The 23,347-nt window shown below is 39.6% G+C and overlaps 1 protein-coding gene across 1 annotated transcript in view; it reads right to left on the bottom strand.

Moving 5' to 3' along the window:
* Positions 1 to 16,326, bottom strand: part of LOC111159978 (serine/threonine kinase 38 like) — an 85,067-nt gene extending 68,741 nt beyond the window's left edge. The window contains exon 1 of the mRNA XM_022522704.1: positions 16,269 to 16,326. The gene's annotated coding sequence lies outside the window, so the exon portion shown is untranslated. The remainder of the gene's footprint in view (positions 1 to 16,268) is intronic.
* Between the last annotated feature and the right edge of the window lie 7,021 nt (positions 16,327 to 23,347).

The following is a 23,347-nucleotide window of genomic DNA, read 5'->3' as shown; positions in this document are numbered from 1 at the left end:
AAAAAAAAAAAAAGCATTACTGGGATTTGATGGGATAGGACTCTGAACTGGAACAGAGCAATGGTGGAAAGGTAGGGCATAAAAAGTCGCTGATTTGGAATATTCTAGAGACTGAAGCTGACACAGAAATAAATGGAACTTTTGGAATATCTGCTAGAATTCTTCCACAGCTAAAACTCAAGGCATCTGATAAATGCTTTACTAAACCTTCCATCTCTCAAACAGGGAAAGAAATATTCTGGATATGAATGTGAGCACAGGAAGAAATTAGCTGATTAAATTGAAGTATTGGTAAACCGGACAGCAATTGTGAAGTTTTGTTACAATAGCTGGGAATGTGGGACATTAGAGAAGACAAGTTATAGAACATTCATAGAATATAAAAGCAAATCTTGCCTGACACTCTAAAAGGGAAGTTGCATGATATGTTTCAGGAAGCTCTCAAGAATACAACTCTGGTTAAACTAGCTTTGATTGAGTAATATTTACTGAGCATCCACAATGGGCCAGGTACTGTTCTTGGCAGGAAGGACACAGGTAACATAAAACACCTGCCCTTATGGAGCTTACATTCGAGTTGGGGAGAGACTAGAAAGTGCAGGGGCTGAGGGAGGAATTAACATTTTAAATAAGGTCATCAGGAGAGGTTCCCTTGAGAAGGAAGTTTGAAGCAGGTAAGAAAAAGTGGTTTCAAAACCTGGGGGCACGGAGGAGTAACTGCAAAGGCCCTGAGGCAGTAGTGTGTCTGTAAGAAACAGCAAGGAGATTAGCATGGTAAGAAGAGAGTGAGTGCACGGGCATGGTAAGAAAAAGTTCAGAGATGTAAGCGGTACCAGAATGTGAAGCACTTGTAGACACTGTAAGGATTTTTGGATTACTCCCGAATTATGACCGTTAAGAACTCACACTTCTTAGGTCCTGTTACACTCAATGTCTACATGAAATACCTATATTCGACTAGGCGTTGTGAGGAAAATACAAAGGAGGTAGAAATCATGATTATTTCCCTGGAGACAGTGTCCGTTTTAAACTCTGTTGAAAGTAAATTATAAATTGAAAATGAATTTAAAAGAATAATAAGGTGGGGCGCCTGGGTGGCTCAGTGGGTTAGGCCGATGCCTTCAGCTCAGGTCATGATCTCAGGGTCCTGGGATCGGGCCCCGCATTGGGCTCTCTGCTCAGCAGGAAGCCTGCTTCTCCCTCTCTCTCTCTCTGCCTGCCTCTCTGCCTACTTGCGATCTCTGTCTGTCAAATAAATAAATAAAATATTTAAAAAAAAAAAGAAGAAGAAGAAGGAAATGTTCTATATCTATTCAGGACTTGATCAAGTACCAGGTTTAAACCTCTAGGTTTTAGGGCACCTGAATGGCTCAGTCGGTTAAGAGACTGCCTTCAGCTCAGGTCATGATCCCAGAGTCCTGGGATGGAGCCCTGCCTAGGGCTCCCTGCTTAGCGGGGAATCTGCTTCTCCTTCTGCCCCTCTAAACACTCATGATCTCTCTCTTTCTCTATCTCTCCCTCTCAAAAGTAAATAAATAAAATCTTCAATAATTATTATTTAAAGTAATTAATTTAAATTATTTAAAGTAAATAATTTCTAAAATTACATCACCAGAAGTATCCAGGAAAGAAGGGCAAGAGAGAGAGAATTAAAGAAAGAGAATGAGTTAGAAAAACATGGGGGAGAAAAGTATAACCAAACAGTATAGCCCCCACTCACCCTAGTCATGTGGAAAAAAAGTAAAACTTAAAATGATTTGGTATAAAAATAATAGAACTCTTGTTATAAACGCAAAGGATATTAATGACAGAGAAAAGGGGAAGATTCGGAAAAGACTGGCTGCACAGAGAGCTCTCCAATGAACTTAGATTTTAAAGACACAGATAAGAGAAACTGAGAGGAGGCACACGTAACATGGATGCCTGTAAAAGAAACAGAGGATGGTATCAGGAAGCCAGATGCCCACAGTGAGCTGAACTTAAGAAAACCATTAAGGGCTACAAAAGCAGCTTCTGAATTTTTATTTGGAAGGGAAAATTTGCAATCGGCCTGGGTAAGTTGGTGCAGGGAAACAGTGTAGTTAACATAGGACAGGGGAAAAAAAGGAAGAAAAACCACTTCTGTTTTGGTTTTTAAAAATATTGCACTTGCATACCCCTTTACAGTTTACATATTTCTATCTTCTGACATCTTTGCTGGGGAGATACAAGCCCTGTGTTATAGAGGAGGACTCCCAGTGGGGTGCCCACCTGCCAAGCATGGAGCTCCGCCTCTCTTCTACAGTGGAGGGTGGGAAACAAAGGCCAAAAGTGGATGTGAAAACAGGGAGCTGAAGCCCAGGACATGGGAGGCCATCAGACAACTGCCCCCAATGCCCTGCAAATCTTCTCACCTGGCCAGCTGATTGGTTTGCTATCCCAGGCCCACATGCTCTATGTACTCGGATGAACCATGAGGACCAGAGAGCTTCGCTGAAAGACAGGAGACAAACTGCCCAATCTTTCAAAATGAGGAAAGAACATGAGCATTGCAAAAGAACATGGACGTTACAAAACGTTACAAAACACTCATTGTTGTGATTATCATCCAGCCTGAGGAAAATTCTAGAATAGATAATAAAGCAGATGGCTTTTGAACAGACAAAGATTCACTAAAAATCTGCATGGATTCAGGAGGAAAACATCTTGCCAAGTAACTTATTTCCTTTGATGGCAAATCTTTTTTTTTAAAGATTTTGTTTATTTATTTGTCAGAGAGAGTGAGCACAGGCAGACAGAGTGGCAGCCAGAGGCAGAGGGAGAAGCAGGCTCCCTGCTGAGCAGGGAGCCCAATGTGGGACTCGATCCCAGGACACCAGGATCATGACCTGAGCCGAAGGCAGCCGCCCAACCAACTGAGCCACCCAGGTGTCCCTTTTGATGGCAAATCTTAAGGACAAATAATCTCTACGACTGGGAAAGGTACTGATCAAGACCCATTCTCCAATTTTTTTTAGGGTGAGGAAGGGAGAAAGATGAAGAAAAATGGGCTGAGTATTGGATACATTTATAACCGATTAAGCAACAAAACTCAGAATCATCTTAAGTAAATTCTGCAAGGCTCACTGGGCTTGGGCAGTTACGTTATCAATGAACTGGATAAAGTTTGATCCTTTTCAGATATATTCTTTTCAAAGTCCTTATCCCAAACTGGAATCGGGAGAAAATAATCAGACAGGGCACAGTGGAGTCAAAATCCAAAACAATTTTAATGGAAGATTAATTTTAACCAATGAAATTTATAGAGAAAAGGTAAAGAATTATGCTTGGATTCAAAAAAATGAAATGCTGGCGCAAATGGTGACAAACCACTATATAGATAAAGAACAAATAAAGATTTCTGTTGAACAAAGCTTGAGATAAATTAAAAATGTGAAATGGCCATCTATGCAATCTTACTATTAGGCTAATAGACATAAAAGGTCAAGACAAAGGAAGGTGAATGTCATATTGTACACTGTACTGGTCAGCTCATACCTGGAGAAGTTTGCAATACTTGGCAATGCATTATAGTCAGTACAAAAGGCCAAGGCGAAATGCCCACCTAATTTGAAAATTAAATCACCCTCTGGGAGTAATATAAGCATGAATCAAATAGAGTGGTAGAAATTAGCTATCAACATAAGTAATTCCAAAAGAATGTGTGACTGAAAATATCTGGAATACCCAACTCCGATCAAAACTGAACAGGATGTAGTTTCTGGGAGGTAGGATTATAATGTGAATTAAGAGAGCTGAAACCTGGGGCACCTGGGTGGCTCAGTGGGTTAAAGCCTCTGCCTTCGGCCCAGGTCATGATCTCAGGGTCCTGGGATCGAGCTCCACATCGGGCTCTCTGCTCAGCAGCGAGCCTGCTTCCTTTCCTCTCTCTCTGCCTGCCTTTCTGCCTACTTGTGATCTCTGTCTGTCAAATAAATAAATAAATAAATAAAAGAAAGCTGAAACCTTGTGGGGCACCTGGGTGACTCTTGGTTTCAGCTCAGGTCGTGATCTCAGGGTCATGGGATCGAGCCCCACACTGGGTTCCATGCTCAGCACAGAGTCTGCTTGAGATTCTCTCCCCCTCTGCCCCTCCCACTCATGTGATCTCCCTCTCTCTACATATATATATAAAATAAGTAAATAAATAAATCCTAAAAAAAAAAAAAAGAAAGAAAGAAAACTGAAACCCTATCAGTTTTGTTTTCTTCTGGCTAAATAAACTGTGTTAACAGTTACATTAATAACAGTTATATTAATCTGGGGGGAAGAAAGCAGGAGTTTAACATGCAAGATTTTGCCTGTGTTCCTCTAACACTGCCCCAAATTAAAATGGGCTGCCCATATCCAAAGCAGCAGTGGGCAGAGGCATCCTTATAAAAAAAAAAGACGCTCCATCAAGCTATCATGGCTTAGTGACACTTCCCATGAAGACTGTCCTACTGGGTGACAGTGTGTTGGCCAAATGATGCATGCTTCCATTCTATTCACCGTTATATTAATAAGTTCATTAACTGGCATTCTTGTGTTTATATAGTGGTCTCTTGGTCACTTGCTAATCATAAATAAATTTCCATAATCCTGATTATTTCTGGACACACACAAACAATTCACATTTACAGAGCTGGAAAAGTGAGGTCAACACCTTAAATATTAAATATTTTAGGAAGGAGATGGACAACAGAGTCCCAAGCTCAGAAGAGGTCTGAGCAAGATACACAGATTTCCAAGTGATTATGAGTGGTCCCTCATGACATCAGAGCACGTGAGATCATCCGGCAACCAGAGCATGTGGAGGGAGAAGAAAAGAGGATCGGGGCAGAAGGCTGGAGAACACTGGCCCCCGAAAGAAATGAAAGTTAGGTATCCTGTAAACTGCTGAATTCCTTGTCTCAGCAAGGTACTAAAATATGTAGAAAAAGACGAGCCGTCCACTTGTCAAGGATTAGAGGGAACACACAGTAGAGAATCTGACTCTCTGACCTCTACAGCAGCTGTCAGCTTTGAACATGAGCCAAAGGCTTTCATTCAATCCAGTATTTCTCACAATCTGAGAAATAACTTTTATCATCATTACAGAAACACTAAAATTGTGCCTATTTTTTTCTTTGGCTTTGTTAGCTGGTCATGGAAAAACGTTTTGAAGAATTAAAGCTTCTTGTTTCCTGAAAGTGAAATTTACTTGGGTTACTAGCCGGGAGACCACAGCCTCTAGATCTAATTTCTCACCCTGTTTTTCCTTCTGTGGGTCCTGTTATATGAGTAGGATGAATACTCAGTTTTATCCAAACACATTTTCCTACTTATGCTTCCCTTCCCTTTTGGCCACCTCTGCCTGATGGGGGCTAGATATGTAATCTGTGGTTTTAAATCTTAAATGTTTTACTACCTTTCAGAAATGTACCTGTAACTTTCACTAATATTTAAAAATTGCTGATTTCTGTTTCCCTTTCTACTCAATACTAAAGACAGAGGCACAGGTATATATACAAATTTTGTTTTTATTAAATCCAGATATATTTGATTAAAACAAACTGTCGTTTTTGGCATAACAATACACCCAGCGTATTTCCAGACATGATTACTGGTGGTTCAACTTAATCTTAAAATATGGCACATGTCCCACTAAGTGGCACCTAGAACAAGTGTCAGAGGTATTTGACCCCTTTTAACCATTTCTCCAGCTCCTACCCTATGCCTCCCCTGACACTTTGCAAGCCTTCTTTTTCTTGTCCCTCTTGTCTTTCACTTTCCTCTTGGTAGTGCCCAGAAACGTTGATTATTCCCACTAATGGCACTAAACCTAACACAGCTACCAAACCCCAGCCTAGAATACAATGGATGTAATTCTAATGAACTTTTTGATTGTCCTTAGAAAACAGCTATAATCTGTTTCAGCGGCGCACGAGACAGAAAGGATAAATGGCTGTAGAAAAGAAACCTATGTGAAAAAAGAAACCTAGTTTCCTAGTTCTGGCGGTCTAATATAGATTATGTACACATAGTTCAGAATCATAATTTGCCAATGCAGGTGTTTGTTTGTTTTTTTTAAGAGGGTTTTATTTATTTATTTTCGGAGAAAGAAAGAGGGAAAGGGAGACAGGGAGAGAGGAAGAGCTCGAATGAGAGCAGAGGGAGAGGGAGAAGCAGACTCTCTGCTTAGCAGGGAGCCTTCAATGCAGATTTTGGAAGCCCAGAAAAGTGGGAGGGGAACAAACTAGGGCCCACATTTGAGACCATTTAAAGTTTAAGTCATGCTAATTTATAAGGTATAGTAAGGGTCAGAGTAAAGAAGATTAAAAAAAAAATCAAGGCTGGAACCAGAACAAAAGGACTTTAGCACTAGATATTACAGTTCTGGGAAATTTTCACGGGTTCCATAAAACTTTATGGGAAAGGTAAATAATTGTGTTCCTACCACAGTCCCCTCCCCTGAGTCAAGTGCTTTGAAGCTATGCTCTATGCTGTATTCTCTTTAGAGAACAACCCTAATGGCTCTGGGCATTCATAAGAGGAAAGGTTTTCAGTGCATTGATTTCTCTCTTCATCTCTCTGGCTACTAGTATCATTCATCACCTTTTCTGCTTAATTTCACTAAGTGGAAGCAAGAGACAATTTATTACTGGCAATATACTTGCGGGCTGGGAGTGGGAAGCACAGCAGAGTTACCTCCACTAGGTTATAGGAGGCACTAGAAATACTTCCTCACAAAAGCTCAGAGTGCTAGAGCTGGATAAAATAAATATATTTAAACAAACAAACAAACAAAAAACATGGCAGGAGCGCCTGGGTGGCTCAGTTGGTTAAGCATCTGCCTTCGGCTCAGGTCAGGATCTCAGGGTCCTGGGATCAGGCCCCAGAAAGGGTTCCCTGCTCAGCAGGGAGTCTGCTTCTCCCTCTCCCCCTACCACTCCCCCTTGCTCATGCTCATGCACGCTCTCTCTCTCACTCTCTGAAATAAATAAAATCTTCGAAAAAGAAGACTTAAAAAAAATGGCAAATAAAATGCTATTCTATTAAGACAAGTCCATTTATCCTATCTAGCCTCACGTCCCAACACTAAAATAACCCAGGTTCTTGTGGCTCTCTAAACAGTCTCTTAGATCTCTATGCCATCATGGCCTCCTGCTGCCTTTTGGCCTGAAAAACTCCTACTCACCCTTCAAGTTTAAGCTCACACACTACCACCTCCCTGGAAGGCTTCTTTGATTTTCCCAAACAGGTGCTCCTTTTCCTTAGCTGCTCCTCTTACTGCTCCTTTATTATAGCGGCCATGTGCTATTGCAATTATTTCTATCCCTGTGAGTGTGGATCTCTAGTTCCCTGCCTGCTGTCTGAGGGACCACCAGGTCCTTCCATCTCTGTATCTCCTGGTACATGACATGTACTTCACAGGTAATTCAAACAGTGAAAGAAATCCCTCGGTCTCAAGATGGAGGAGCAACAACCATCCATCCAAGTCTCTCTTTTCCAATCCTACCCAGTTTAGAACTTTATTATCTATCTCCTAGGTCATTTAGTCCCTTCAAAACAAAAATACAAATTTAGAAAGATACATGCATGCCTATGTTTATTTCAGCATTATTTACAATAGCCAAGATATGGAAGAAACCCAAGTGCCCATAAATAGATGAATGAAGATGTCATATATCCATGCAGTGGAATATTACTCAGTCATAAAAAAGTATGAGATCATGTGATTTGCAACATGAATGGACCTAGAGAGCATTATGCCTAGTGAAATAAGTCAGACTGAGAAAGACAAACACCATAGGATGTCAATAATTTGTGGAATCTAAAAAACAAAACAAAAAATAAACAAAAAGCAGAATTAAGCCTATAAATACAGAGAACTGATGGTTGCCAGAGGGGAGGGGTGGGGCTGGGCAAAAGGGGTGAAGGATAGTGGGAGGCACAGGCTTCCAGTTATGGAATGAATAAGTCATAGGGATGAAACACACAGCATAGGGGACGTAGTCATTGATATTGTAATGGCATTGTGTTGGTGACAGATGGTAGCTACACGGGTCTTGAGCATAACATATAGGGAAGTGGAATCACTATGTTGTACACCTGAAACTAATGTACCATCATGTGTCAACTATACTCAAATAAAAAATTTTTTAAATAAATATAAATAGTCTCTTCATTGGTCTTCTAATTTCTGGTCCCTCTTCCTTGAATGAAGTCCAAATACACTACTGCCACTGTATTATTACTAAAGTATGACTTTAATTAAATGTACCACATTGAACAGTTGATGATGCAAAGAATGAAAAGCTTTCTGAAAAACACCTGTTCTCAAAACTCTGTGCGCTGAAATCCAATAGGGCAGAGAGAAAAGTAAATAATTAACATATAATTTATCAGGTGTTATAGAGATAGATCCAATTCAAGCTAATCCCTCCTCCTGGCCTGGCCTTCACTCTTAAATAGCCAATTCATATTTCACTTTATATGGGAAGTCTTCCTAATCTCTCCAGCCAGAAGCAATCCCTTCTTCCTCTGCTCCCATAGCGCCCTGCCACTCACTTATCACTTTCTGTTTGAATTACAGTTTATTTGTACCCATACATTATGTCTCCTACTGGATAGAACCTTTCTAAGTAGAAGTGCAATATATTTTACTCATCTCTATTTTGCACAGTACCGCATACGGTACACTGCAAATAGACGATAAATGTTGAATTATGATGATTAACCTCACTAAAATATTATGAGTCTGTGGCTCCTTTAGGATTTGCCAGTATTAAGAACATTGATAGGCCAAATACATGCAATTTGGATGGAAATTTTTCCACTCTAGCCACAAAAATAGAAAAAGTCTTTTCAGTTTGGCTAGATAATAGTGGACATATGGAGAATATCCTCAACCAGATTTAAAAGATGTGTCCAAATGAAATGGATCTCTATTGTAAAAACACAACAAAAGGCAACTCCCTAGTGCTATAAACCAGGCAACCAGCCTCTGCTGACAAATACCAAAAAACTATAAAGTGCAAACATGGTGTGGTGTTTCCACCCTGGGGCCAACTTAATGGGCAAATGCTTAACTAAGAAAAAAATACTCAATTTAGTAAAAATTAAATTTAGTCAAACAGGATACTGGCACAAGATAAAATTCCAAAGATAGATCATTGAATAAACTCTCTGATCTCTCAAATAATACAACTTGCCCGAGTTCAATATATGAAGCTTGTCCATTCTCTAAAGCTGACACCCAATTTCCTACAATAGTGACACTCTAAGATACCTCATCAAGCCCTTGTTAGGATCTCCATCTCTCCAATTTCACTTTTGAAATGATAATCTGTCCTCCCTCTGCCCTATTCCTTCACTGTAATCCTTTAGTTAAATGTCACACTTGTACGCAGGATGAGGTAGGCAGCAATTTAACCACCATTCACCTGAATCACAGGGATGGAGCACTTTGAAATTTCATGATTTAAAATGCAGAACTAAAAGTCCAACTTCTCAATTTTGACCAAAAAAGAAGCTCAAATCTCAAAACTATAATGCCCTTTAAGAAACTGCTGTGCTGGGGCACCTGGGTGGCTCAGGGCATGAAGCCTCTGCCTCGGCTCAGGTCATGATCTCAAGGTCCTGGGATCGAGAAGGCATCGGGCTCTCTGCTCAGTGGGGAGCCTGCTTCCCTCTCTCTCTCTGCCTGCTTCTCTGCCTACTTGTGATCTCTTTCTCTGTCAAATAAATAAATAAAATCTTAAAAAAAAAAAAAAAAAAAGAAACTGCTGTGCTGTAACGATATTTATCTGCTCTTAATTGGCTAGAATGAAGTCAGAACATTTGATTATATCATTTACTTCAGCATTAGAATTGCTGAGAGCAAGAACTGTGTCTCATCAACTAACTTTGCACAGTCTTTAGGAAAGTGTGTGTAGAATCTTTTAATCTAAGGACTTGAGTTAAAGGGAGGATTGCTAGGAGGATATGTGACAAAAAATGCTTCAGGCAACTCGAAAGCACAATACAAATATAAGGTGTTACAACTAGAATTCTTCCAATAAGCTCTCTTTAAGAGCAAGTCCCCCTCTACAGGAAATAGGAGTAGAGCCGAATTATTTCTATGTACTTCTTCTAAAAAGATTTGTTTGACATGCAAAACTGTAAGTAATTCCTAAAAATGGGAGGAAGGGAAGGAAAGAAAGAAAATTCGGGTGGGACTAGAAGAAGGCAACAGCAGAGGAGATGTTTTTTAAATAAAATAAAGCAATGCAGGAGAAAGCAAACTGGATCTCAGGGATCAAGTTCCAACTCCATCATTTACTATCTATCCGCTTGACCCTGGTTACTTCTCCAAAGACTCGAGTTTCCTCATGGGTAAGCAGAAATAATAACTCATACAGTTGCCTCAGGGATTAAATGAGATGATATTTATATAGAGTCCTTAGCATTATGTCTTATACATAGTAAGCGATAAGTGAGTGATTACTGTTGTTGATAAAATTATTATTAGACCTGTACACTGACTGGTGACATTCAAGAAGAAAAAAGAGCCAAGAACATGTCAGAAGGGAAGGTGACAGAGAGCTAAGTCTATAAATTCCTGTTGGGAAACCAAGTTTTAGAAACATAGATTACACAAAGCATTTTTCATATTCAATGTAACAAATGTCGTACAGTGTCTCCAGGATTGCTGAAGAATCTACAGAACTCTACAGAAATCTACAGATTTTGTAGCCAAATTCTCAAAGTCATAAAAGCAGAATAGCAATGACTACATGTAGACAGAGCAAGATCCCCACCACCAACGACAAAAAGGGCTTAGTGATGTGTACTAAGACTCTCCTGTTTCCAAACTTTAGATTTTTTTCACTTTTCCTAGACAGAATGAAAGCTAGGCTCCATAGCAAAGGCACACCAACTCGGCTTGCCAAAAATAGATGGCATTAACAACCATGCATAGTCATTTAGGTTTCTGTTATCTTGTTCTTTATCCTGGGGAAGTTGTTGTAGTTGTGGTCGATTTTCGGTGTTAAGTAATTTTTAACTCCATCATCTTCAGTAATTGCAAAAGTAAGGAAAGTGTTCCGAAATTAGGAATCAGATAGACATAGCGAATAATTGTAAAAGGTAAGAAAACAAGGGGAAAGGTATGAGAAACAAGAGGTAGGGGCTAACACTGGGTGCTGCCTATGTATGGGGGATCAGACTTACAAGTTGTAATAATGTCTATGCCTGTGGAATCAGGAAGAATCAGCAAAAGACAAGGCAAACAAGAAAGCGGCATGTGTGGCCAGAGAATCAACATCAGTTGTCAACTGGTCTGAAGAAGGCAAGGAGCTTGTTTAACAGTTTAAAAACTAAGCATAGCAGAAGTGCTACTATTGCAAAACTGCCAAAGTTCGAGGCCTTTTTGAATTTACCCAACGTCAGTGTGAATGGTCAGCTCACCGTATGAACTGGCACTGCTAAGGTCTTCTGTAAGACCTGTGCAGAGATCATCTAAGAGGTAAACTACCTGTCTCAGTGGATGTTCAACATAGACAAGACTAGTCTATTAGGGGAAAAGATGCCCCCAAATTTCTACCAGCAAGGAGGTGAGAGTATATCTGATTTCCCTCTGAGGCATCAGCTCACACTCCTCTTTATTAAGAATAATATTTCAAAACCAAACCTGTACTTAGAAAAATATTAACTTTCTTTCTTTCTTTTTTTTTTTTAATAACAAAGCATAATTGTCTTAGTATCTGCATGAGGGGCACCTGGGTGGCTCAGTCAGTTAAGCATCCAACTCTTGATTTCAGCTCAGGTCAGGATCTCAGAGTTGTAGATGGAGCCCTGAATCAGGCTCTGCCCTGGGCGTGGAGTCTGCTTAAGATTCTCTCTCTCCCACTCCCTCTGCCCTCCTGGCAACTGCCTCAGATGTGTGCTCTCTCTCTCTTTTAAATAAATAAATCAATAAAATCTTAAAAATTAAAAAAAAAAAATTTAAGTACCTGCATGAAATTATGGGCTGAAGATCCTAAAAATTTTGTCAGTCAGATGGTGGTAAATGGAAATAATACACCATCATTATTAATTTAAGCTGTGTAAAAATACATATATATGTATACCCATATACATATATATTTAAATTTGTTTTGCCATTTTTGTCTAATTGTAATAATATATGAGCTTAAATCCTGCCTTTAGTTCTTCTACTCTTCCTATTAGATTTTAAGCTCATCAACCATAAATTATCCTACTGTGGGCGTTTTCTACCATCTTACCCCACTGAGACAAGGAGAGGACACTTACTATATTCAATCTCAGAAAATGTGCCTCTGGAACTCTATGATGAGTTTGGTCAATCACACATGGACAAAGGAGCTGAAGTGTCTGCATCTTAGTAGATGGTACCCCTACCACTGCCGAGATATACTTTCTCTCCTAAACTTTAAATCCAGTCGAGTTTACTGTGATCCCAGTACTTTGATAACCAATTACAACGTGAACTATTCTTGGAACTTCATTAATAAAATCATTTGGATCATTCATTCAACAAAGAAGCATTTACTGAGTAGGTCTATAGGAGGCACAGTGCATTTCTATGGCACCTTTTATTTTACAATCCCAAAGAGCTTTCAAAGGTGCCCTAACAGAAAGTATCAGTGACTGAACTTCTCTTATCTTATACATGTACCACACTCTATTCAAAACCCTGATTCATGGGGCATCTGGCTGGCTTAGTCAATAGAGCATACAACTCAATCTAGGGGTTGTGAGTTTGAGCCCTATATCAGGAGTAGCGACTGCTTAAAAGTAAAATCTTTTAAAAAAAAAAGGAAAAAAAACCCACCCTGATTCAGGCATAATATATTTAGCTGCTTGTGGAAATAAAAACTAGAAGGGCTAAGACTATCAATCATTAACTAAATTCCAACTTCACAATTCAATCCAAAAAATACCCAGTGCCAAGTGATTTTTTTTAAGTTATAAGCCAAAATATACAATGATTCAAACATTCCATTAAGCAAATGAGTTAGTATAGTTACAATTCCTCATTTCTAAATCCTTATGGGTATGGTACTAGGTAATAAGTCAAATTTATCAAAAGTCCCACTCAATGGTTACATTTACTTTGCACCAAGAGCAACTTCTTGCAATTGATTATTTCACATTCCAAAAATAACTTACCTACCTGGGTGTTGTTTATTTTGAAGCTCTTTCTACAAAATTGACCACTAAATCTATGCATGCCAGAGAAATGTATTTTCCTGAATTAATTTTTTTGAAAAAGACCTGAGAAAGACCATCAACAATGGAAGAGAAAATAAGAACAGAGATTAAGCAGAGATATACAGATATAAGCCAGAATGTTTGAGCTGGAACCTTGTTCTATCATTTTCCAGTTATTTGGTCTTGATACCTCAGTTACCCTGTCTACAAAACGGAAATAATAAAAAATACCTACTCTGTACAGTTGTTATAGGAATTAAACCCAGGTAAATTAGTACATGTAAGGTTCTAGCAGCAATCAGCATTATATAAAGGGTTTACTTATTATGATTATCATGACTAGATCATCAAATCATCTACACAAACACCTTTTCCTATTCAAAACCTTCCTTAATTGATCTAGTAGAATTTAATCCCTCCCTCTTAGGCTTCTCCATAAAGTGTATGTGTATTACAGTTATTTGGGTGCATTTCCCTCACATTAGATTGTGTCTCTCTAAAGACAGAGATGACAGCTCATCTGAGTACACCAGACAGCAAATATTGTTCACTGCTGTCCTTCTTTTCCCTCTCTCTAAAGGTTCTGAACAATCATACCCTGTCAATTAACAAAACTTTACCTGGAGACCGGAGCTTTATGTAACCAGTACACTTAAATACTGGTCTTACCTTGCTAAATAAGAGCTCTTAAGACTTAAAAAAAATTTTGTGGGTGTGGAGAGAGAGGGAGGAAAGAAGGATTAAATTAATATGTTTAAACAGTTAAGGATTTTTTTTAACTAATTTATTTTTTTAAAAAATTCTAATACCTTAAAGCTTATTTGCATTATTTCATTCAAAAAAGCCCATGGTACTTTTAATATAAAAATACAGTAGCATAATTTCTGCATATGTCAAGTCTAACCTAATCATAACTTGCCCATCTGCTGATTTTAATGTAATCCTGGGGATGCTAGAAGACAATATGCTTGCTTCATTCACCCAACACTATTTATGTAAAATAAAATCATTTTAACATTACATTGAGATGCAAATCATTCTGGCTTTGATTTGTGCCCTCTTTTCCCTCTTAAAAAAAAAAAAAAGCCTTCCCCCCCCCCCCCCCCCCACAACAAGCCTCCAACTTATTCCGGATCACTGAGAAAACACTTTCTAAAGTATTATCCAACTTCACTCACACAATGATGTTGCCTCACTTTGAGAGAACAGAACTTTTCTGAAAACAAGTGGATGAATTGAGTGCATTTTCTACAAATTTTCTTCCGGTTTTATAGTGTTCTACCTTTTGAAATTAATTTTTCAGCATAAAAACTGCCAAGGACACCTATTCATTTGCACAAATTTTCCTAGTCTCTATTCTTTGACCCATTTTAAAACAAACTAAAAAACAGAAGGCTGAAAAAGAATTGCACCCATTTAATGTGGCTTTTCTCATTTTTTTCATTCCTCACTGGCAGGGCCTTTCAAAGGAGTACAAAAACTACACCCAATTTATTTCTCATCCTAAACACATCCCAGCCAAATGGAAAACATTATCAGCCATCTTAACCAGGAGAAAAACACAAAGCTAAGCCACATCAAACCTTTTTTTTTTTTTTTACTTTTGAGATCAGGATTTTTCACACAAAAGTACTTTAATGAACCCATGCGATCAACAAAGGTAATCACAATTTAACATCGTATGTTGAACTAATTTCTCTTCCTCAAACAGTCACAATGGTGGCTAATTCACCTATAATACCTCTCAGCTACTGAGTAGAGTATAATAAACTTAATTGTTTTATATATCCTGAGGCAAAAAAAGAAAGGTTGGTCAAAGACAAAGAGGTTCCCAGTATCCTATAAACATATATGACTGAGACAAAAAAAGTCTGCACAGGGTAAGTAAAATTGGGCTTAAGCAACAATGGATCCTGCCTTGAAGTAGGGAGACCTGACAAATCAAGCTCCCACCCCATCCCCACCCCCTTAAAGACAAGGTCTCACTCCCATCTTACAACCAGGAGGCACAAATTAAAACACTAGAAGTTGTCTCCTCAGACTTTAGCCGTAAGAAAACGAATATTGAGGCCTTTTCTGAGCAACTGACTTCTGTCAAAACTTAACACAAGTTATGTGAAACAGACGAGCGTTGGTTCTGCATTTTACCAAGTGAGAACAGCTTCACAGCTTTTGGACAAGCCACCACTTCCAGCACCTCCAGCTCTCCCCCCACCCCCCAATTTCTTTTTATATCCTTCCTCCAAACTTGAAATCCGAAAAGTGATCCCACAAAACAAAAGCAGCATCAGTAAACGGGAGGCCACCGGTTTTGAAAATAAAGTTTGTTCCCTTGCCGTCGACCTGATAACTTTTTAAAGATGAAACGTCTCCTACTGGACCGGGTACAACCTTTCCTATTCTCTTAGCAAACAAGCCCTCGTCTGACCCCAACAGTAAAGAGAAAAAAAGGGGAGTGGGAGAAAATGATGTTGAAAGGAGGGTCTACGGTGCCAGGGGCAGGGACCGATTTTGAGACCGGTGTTGAACACTCCGTGTTTCTGGGAGCTAGCAGGCTTTACCGTGTTGTGTCGATCTGAGAAATGTTTAGCAATCTGACGCATCAGTTTTTAGGAACGGTACACAAGCAGCCCCCACAATTTGAGCCATGCCTGGAATCCTCCTTCCCGGTGACATCGGCTGGAGGGCACGGGACGGGCAAGCGGGGGGTACCAGCAGAGGTTCCGCGACATTTGTTATTGTTTATGAAGCCCAGGCAGGGACCGGGATCGGGGTGCTCCGGGGCCGAGGAGTGCAAGGGGAGAGGGGCAGGGAAGCACAAAGATTCCTCCCGGGGCTCGCGGCTACCTCTCCGGGGACGCGGGACTAGTATCACCTCGGGGAACCAGAGGGCCAAGGCCGTCGCTGGAGCTTCTCTGGAGAGACACTGCCAGCCCCGACATTAGCCCGGCTGTCGCTGGACCCCCAAAGACACAGAAGATCTCCTCCGGCTCCTGCTCGCAGAGTTGGGGCCCGCGCGGCGAGCGGGGCCCCACAGCCGCGGCCGCCACGCGCCGCATCCGCGTACTCACCTGCCTCGGGTAGCGTCCGCGGCCGGCTCAGCCTCCGCACGGACCGCAGCCGGTCCGCTGCCCGTCCGCTCCCTTTTGCCCGCTCCGCCCTCGCCCCGCCCCCGGGAGGTGGCACCCGCGGCCGCGCCGGAATCTCGGGGCGGCCTTCCTGAACTCTCGCGAGCCCTCCCTCCTCGGCTTCTCGGTGGCTGGGCCGGTCAGGCTCGGCCCTGACGTCATACGCACCACAGCCGGAAGTAGCCTTCTGTCGTCAACGCTGGCTCGTCTGCCCCGGCCACCTACTCCTTGTGAATTCCTGATGGCCCTGGAGCCGTGAACTGGGCAGTCACTACTTCCCTCATTCATCATCCTCACCTCACTTACCTTTTTTGTATTCAAAGCTGGTTCAAAAACTGGGCCTTGAGAGAGTGCCCAGTGTGGTGCCCTATTAGTCCTAAGTGACAGAGTTTTTCTTAATACTTACCAATGTAATGCAAAGAGTAAGTCACAATGTAAAGCAAAGAAATGGAAAGAGGTCTGGAGATAATCCCCACGAATCAACACATTTTGCAGATTATGAAAGGGTGGTCAACAAAGATGGCTTGGCTGACCAATTTGCTTAATCAGTAGCTGTGGGATCTAAAAGCCTCCCAAGTTCCTTGACTCTTTTCCATCTCATCATGACTCCACTGCAAGGGCTTGAAAGGGATTCAAATTTGGAAAAGCCACAAAAAACTTGGAGGCATTCACGAAAAACTTGCTTAGATTGTCTTGGAAAATCTAAAATAACTGACAGTACTGGGCTGCTTTAGGATCTGAGAACTAGGAGGGAAAAGTCCCTGCAATATAACTCAAAAGGGATGGCTTTGTGAAGATGATGCATTTGACTTTGGAGAAAACACTTACTGGGCAAACCAAATAAGAGAATCATTCTCAGTTATTGTCAACAAATTTATCTTTGATCTGAATATTGGAAGTGTTACAAAATACCCTTGACTTTAGAGACTACTAAGACAGTATGTGAAACTGGTGTTATACTTGCGAAAAGCATAATTATCTTTAGTTTCACCAAGAGGAAGTGATAGATGCAAAGGACATAGGGAAGCATCATGACATCACTTCTCTCTTCTCTCTCTCTCTCTCTTTTTTTATGCCCTGTGCTTTCTCACATATAACTTGGTAACAGAAAAAGCACTACTTTTGTAATTAGTGCATTCTTGAGGAGATCAGTTTTACCGATATTGTATGGTCCTTTTGAGACTCAAGTAACAAATGCCATATATGAGTATAAGGAGGTTTAATTGTGATCAAACATGCTTGACAAAGGCCTGTACACCTCTCTCCTTTCACAATACACATACGTATATTAATTCAAATGAGTAGAATGGAGAACAGTTTATGGAGTGTTCTATACCAAATTTACACTTTCAACTATGCCATACATTTTTCATAGCAGTGGAGTAATATGGACTAGTCTAGGGTATCAGAGTAGGATAATATGGAGGCTAAAGCTTTGACCTTCAGTTTCTAAACTGAGACTATTCTAAACAAATTCCCACAGGAAGTTGTTGAAGTGCCTAAACTGATATAAATTAAAGTCATATGTCCTTCAGGAAACATGGTGAAATCTGGGGACCTTTCTCAGAATATTGTTCTTACATGCATAAGATAAATTTTCTAGGGCTACAAAGGAAATTGATTTTATTGGCATATAGTTATCAAAATACTAAAAAGTGAATTTGTGATATAGTTATGTGATAGGCAATTTCTAAGATGATTCCCAATAATCCTCAATTCTGGTATTCCTGTCGTGTGCAATGCCCTCCACTTGAGTGTGGGTCTAGTGACTTTGTTCTGAGAAAAAAATACATGGGATGTCACATCTCATAAGTAAGTTACAAAAAGAATCTGGCTTCCTTCTTTGCTATCCTCTCTTGATCTCTCCCTTGTTCACTCTGGTAGAAACCAGCTTGCCATGCTGTGACCTATCTTATGGAAAGGCTCACTTGGCAGGAAACTGAGAGAGGCCTCTGTTCAGAAGCCACCAAAGAATTGAGGCACTCAGTCCAGCAACCCATGAAGAACTGCCAACAATCCGAGTGAACTTGAAAGCAGATTCTTTCCCAGGTGAGCCTCAAGGTGATGCAGCCCTAGCAGACACCTTGATTGCAGCTTGGGAAGGGACCCTGAGCCACAGACCCAGCTAAACCATGTCAGTTTCCTGGTCCACAGAGACCGTGAAATAATAAGTATTTGTTATTTAAGCCCCTAATTTGGGGGTTAATTTATTACACAGTCAAAGATAACAGTTACACATTTGTGTCTTTATTAATGCTTTAAATAACAAGATCAAGACCTACAGTAATTTTGCAGTAGCAAAGAACATAAACAGTATTTTAGATGTCTGCAACAACTTTAATGTGATAGAAAATATGTATGATTTCTCTTGGGTATGAAGTCACAAGTTGCTAGTATTACTGTGGTTTGCTGAGTACATGCATAATGGAAGAAATACTCATTTACAGTTGGGCTTTAGTGGAAAAAATATGTAAATATACATATATGTTAAATTATAAGTATGTATATTATGGATAGGTTTACTTCATCAAATTTCATAGACCCAGAGTAAGAACCCATGGCCTAAATAACAAATTATTTGTAGTTTCTTCCAAAACTCTTACTATCAACTCACTCAGACATTAGATCAAAGTTCAGGTAATAAACTCAGTTAACAGATATAGACCATGGCCACTGCTAACTACATTTAAACATGAATTTTTATCCCTTAGCTTTCACTTATTCCCTCTTCTCCAGATCTATGTTAAACATAGATAGGCTAAAATCTTAGGCTGGAATGTGAGAAAAATTGTGGATGAAAACCTCTACAGCTCTCAGAATTCACCTGGTTTTTGTTTTCAGCATGTAAGCTGAAATCTTAAGCTCCCTGACCAAAGTGACTCTTTTTTTTAAAGATTTATTTATTCATTTGAGACAGAGAGATAAAGAAAGAGAGCATGAACAGGGGGAGAGGCAGAAGTAGAATCCCCACTGAGCCGGGAGTCTGATGGGGGGATTGATCCCGGGATCCTGGGATCATGACCTGAGCTGAAGGCAGACGCTTAACCATCTGAGCCACCCAGGCACCCTCAAAGTGACTCTTTACTATTACTCTTACTCTTCTAGGTGTGCCTCATAGTAAGTAGCCAATGAATGCCAAATGATGGCAGTAAATAATAATAGAAGGAAACTGTTAATAAAATCTTTCCACTGGGTGAGTAGAGCTGCTTTTCTATATATGTAGCTTTGCAGTTGTGGGATATGGCCAAAGCAGGCTTTAAATGCATTTAACAGAATACACAAAATGTAAAAACAGATGAACCAAGTTCTTAACTCAGGAAACTTGAAAAAGAAAAGAGATCTAAAGAAAGTGGGATGTAAAGATTAGTGCAAAACCTCTTCCAGGGGTTCACAGCCCTTATGTGCACCATGTATTACAGATCAAAACATAATCCACCCTAGGGGCGCCTGGGTGGCTCAGTGGGTTAAGCCTCTGCCTTTGGCTCAGGTCATGATCTCAGGATCTTGGGATCGACCCCCATGTAGGGCTCTCTGCTCAGCAGGGAGGCTGTTTCCTCCTCTCTCTCCTCCTGCCTCTCTGCCTATTCTGATCTCTCCATCATATAAATAAATAAAATCTTAAAAAAATAATAATCCATCCTAGCTATAACTCTGTTTTTCAAATGGTTGTAAATTCTATTATGATTAACAAATTCAAATACAGTTCTAAAATATAAAGGCAGAAACTAATGCAAGAGGAAATTTTTTTTAAAGACTGAAATTGACCTATAACAACAGAAAGGTGATTCTTTGAAAAATCAAGGATGTAGGAAAAAATTTGGCAAGACTAATTTAGGAACAAAAAGAAAAGATACAAATAGTAAGAACAATAATGGAGATATAAATTGTATGGAGAATTTTTTTTAAAGGATAAGAAATTATGATTAAAAAAGAGAGACTATTAAGACAGGCTGGTTGAACACTCCCCTCTGTGTGAATGAAGGAGTAATGTTAATTCCTGATTCGCTCCATGTTTAAACTAAAGAGCAACTAATATTTACGGAGTCTGTGTGTCAAGCATTGTGTTCTTTACTTGTACTATCTCATTTAATCTTTACAATAAGCCTGTGAGATAGGTATTATTATCCCCTGTTTTCAGATAATGGAACTGAGGCTCAGGGAGCTATGGTGACTTACCTCAGGTCATGCCAGATAGCAAATGACCAAGGCAACCACTCAGATTCCCAACAGTAGACAAAAGAAGCACAACAGAGCAAAAGCAAGAACAAGAAATCTTGTTTTACCCACTTACAGCGTGCACAGTAAATGTTAGCTATTACTGTTACGATAATCCCCCTACTTTAAATGGGTTTACGATACCACCTCAAACATGCAAGAGATAAGGGCAGAAATTCACTTTCAAGGATGTTTATCCCAGCATTATTTATTCACAACTGTGAAAAGTTGGAATCAACCTAGATGCCTAAAGGTAGGGGTCAGTGCAATAAATTATGGTGGATCCACATAGTGTAATAGAAAATATGTATTAGAAATCATAAGTAGGGGCGCCTGCGTGGCTCAGTGGGTTAAAGCCTCTGCCTTCGGCTCAGGTCATGATCCCAGGGTCCTGGGATCGAGCCCCACATCGGGCTCTCTGCTCAGTGGGGAGCCTGCTTCCTCCTCTCTCTCTGCCTGCCTCTCCGCCTACTTGTGATCTTTGTCAAATAAATAAATAAAATCTTGAAAAAAAAAAAAAAGAAATCATAAGTAGACCAATTATTGACATGGGAAGATGTTCAGAATACAGTGTTAGGTTTGAGAATTCTTTTAAAGCAGGTTGCCAAGAGTGTAATATCCTTTGTATGAAAATTATTTAAAAAATCACATGTGTATATATGCAGACATTCATAATATGCATGTTCATATGCATATTTCAAGACCGAAAAGAAAGTCACTAAAATAAAAGTTTTCTCTCAATGTGATTATGAAAAAAAATCATGATGTACGATGTTATACCAGTAGATTTTTAAATTTTTTTTAAACGAGAGAGAGAAAGAATAGGTGCTTTTCAGTTTTCCATGAAGGCTGTCCTGATGGAAATTAATGGAATTAATTAATTTTCTTACTATGGAAAAAAAATGAAAAGTTTATGGAATAATGACTTTCCGGTTTGCCCCTGAGCGTGTTTGATTCCTGGCTCCTCCTCTGATAGTTCTGACTTTCAAGGGGGCTCTAGATCAGCCAGGCTAAGTGCAGTTGAGTTTCTTTGAAAATAAGGGCTCTGTTCTGTAAGCTTCCGGGGCCTTTCACTGGACCATTTGATCAAACACATGACAGTCCATTCAGAACTCTCACCAGACTGCTTTCTGCAAAGCACTTTATAAACCTGGAAACAATGACTTTTAATTGATCTCTGCTTTAATTTTTAACTTGCTTGACTAAATGGCAAACTATTTATCACTGAAGGTCTGAAGCATTCCCAGATTTGGGCTCTTTCTCCCCCAAAGTGAAAAGCACCTACGTAAATCAGATGCCTGAAGAGAAGCACTAAGGAAAAGTGAAAAATACATTATGTCAAACTATCTCTCTGTGTTGTGTTTATTGCTCTGCAAAGGGTAATAAAGAACCAAATGGGATTTTAATTCCAAGGACCTGGTTCCATTACTAGCTGTATGACCTAGGACAGATCAAGAAGAGTTATCTGAGGTCTTATTTCTACTTCTGTAAAATGAAGAATATCAACACTACAGTTGCTGCAAAGATGAAATATGATGATGTATGGTAGAAGCACTTTGAGACCTATAAGACCCCATTGCCATAATGGAAATAATATTAGATTGAAGAGAGAAAGACCTCAGCATCAATAGCTACCTCCTAGGATCACTGTGAGAATTAAATAAAATTAACTGAGATAAATTAAGCATCTAGTGTAGGGCCCAGAACGTATTCACATTCAGTTCAAGTTAATTATCATGTCTGCTAATAATAATATTGAACGATACAACAAAAACACATGTTTCAGAATGGAACCCCCTTTTCTCCTGTCAACTACAAGTCAAATGGATTCTCTACATTTAAGGAACATTTTTGATGATGTTAACATCCATGAAGAGAAAAAAGTCCCTGTCAGACCTTTCCGACTTTGATTCTTGTCTGCTTTTCATTGATGCTTAGAAATTCCTGGTACTAACAGAGATACAGATATAATGGATTTTCTGTCTGTGAAATAGGAAATCTAGTGCATGAGTAAGACGAGGCTAAGTGATGCTGTAGTCACAGACTGTCACGGAATTTTAGTGGCTTCAAATGATGAGGATTTATTCATTGTTGATGCTTTATGGCCTTTGTAGGTCATCAGTAAGGCCTTGCTCATCAGAGGCACTCAGGCTTCAAGGCCAGTGCAGCAACCATCACCTTGGACATTGCTAGACCTCATACCAGAAGGAAAAGAAGATTAGAAGGTCTCAGTTAGAGATTTCTGCTTACAACACATTGGCCAGAAGTAGTTGCATGACCCTATACAAATAAAAGGGAGCCAGGAGATAGCATCATCTCATTCTCCAGGAAGGAGAGAAAACCAGAAATATTTGACACTTGTACCAATGACTACCACACATTGCACATTGGGCATGTGAAATTGTCCTGGATATCTGAAAACCACTGTCCAAATGCTAGTGTTATGATTCCCTTACCTCCACGTCCTAAAGAAAAGCTGACAGTTTTAGTTTCTTAAAAGGAAAACTGCAAGACACTATGATATTTTGTGATGATACGTGCTATATTAGATATAGTTTAAAATTTTTAACATCAAGTTAAAAAAGAAAAAAGAAATTTGTTGGTGTCTTTGGTTGCCTAAAAATGATCTTCATTAACCTTAGAAATTCACTAACATTACCATTAAAAATTTTTAAAAGACCTTTTCTTCTTAAAGCGGAGATGCAATTTTAACTTAAATTTTGCTATCTTCTCCATTCCTAATTTTGGCGTTGAGTACAAGAATTTCATTTTCTCAAGTAAGAGAAAGAAGGCTCCACCAAAGACTG

Source organism: Enhydra lutris, unplaced genomic scaffold (assembly GCF_002288905.1).
Source record: "Enhydra lutris kenyoni isolate GAN:26980312 unplaced genomic scaffold, ASM228890v2 scaffoldscaffold72, whole genome shotgun sequence".
NCBI lineage: Eukaryota > Metazoa > Chordata > Mammalia > Carnivora > Mustelidae > Enhydra > Enhydra lutris.
This window is presented reverse-complemented; position numbering and strand designations above follow the sequence as displayed.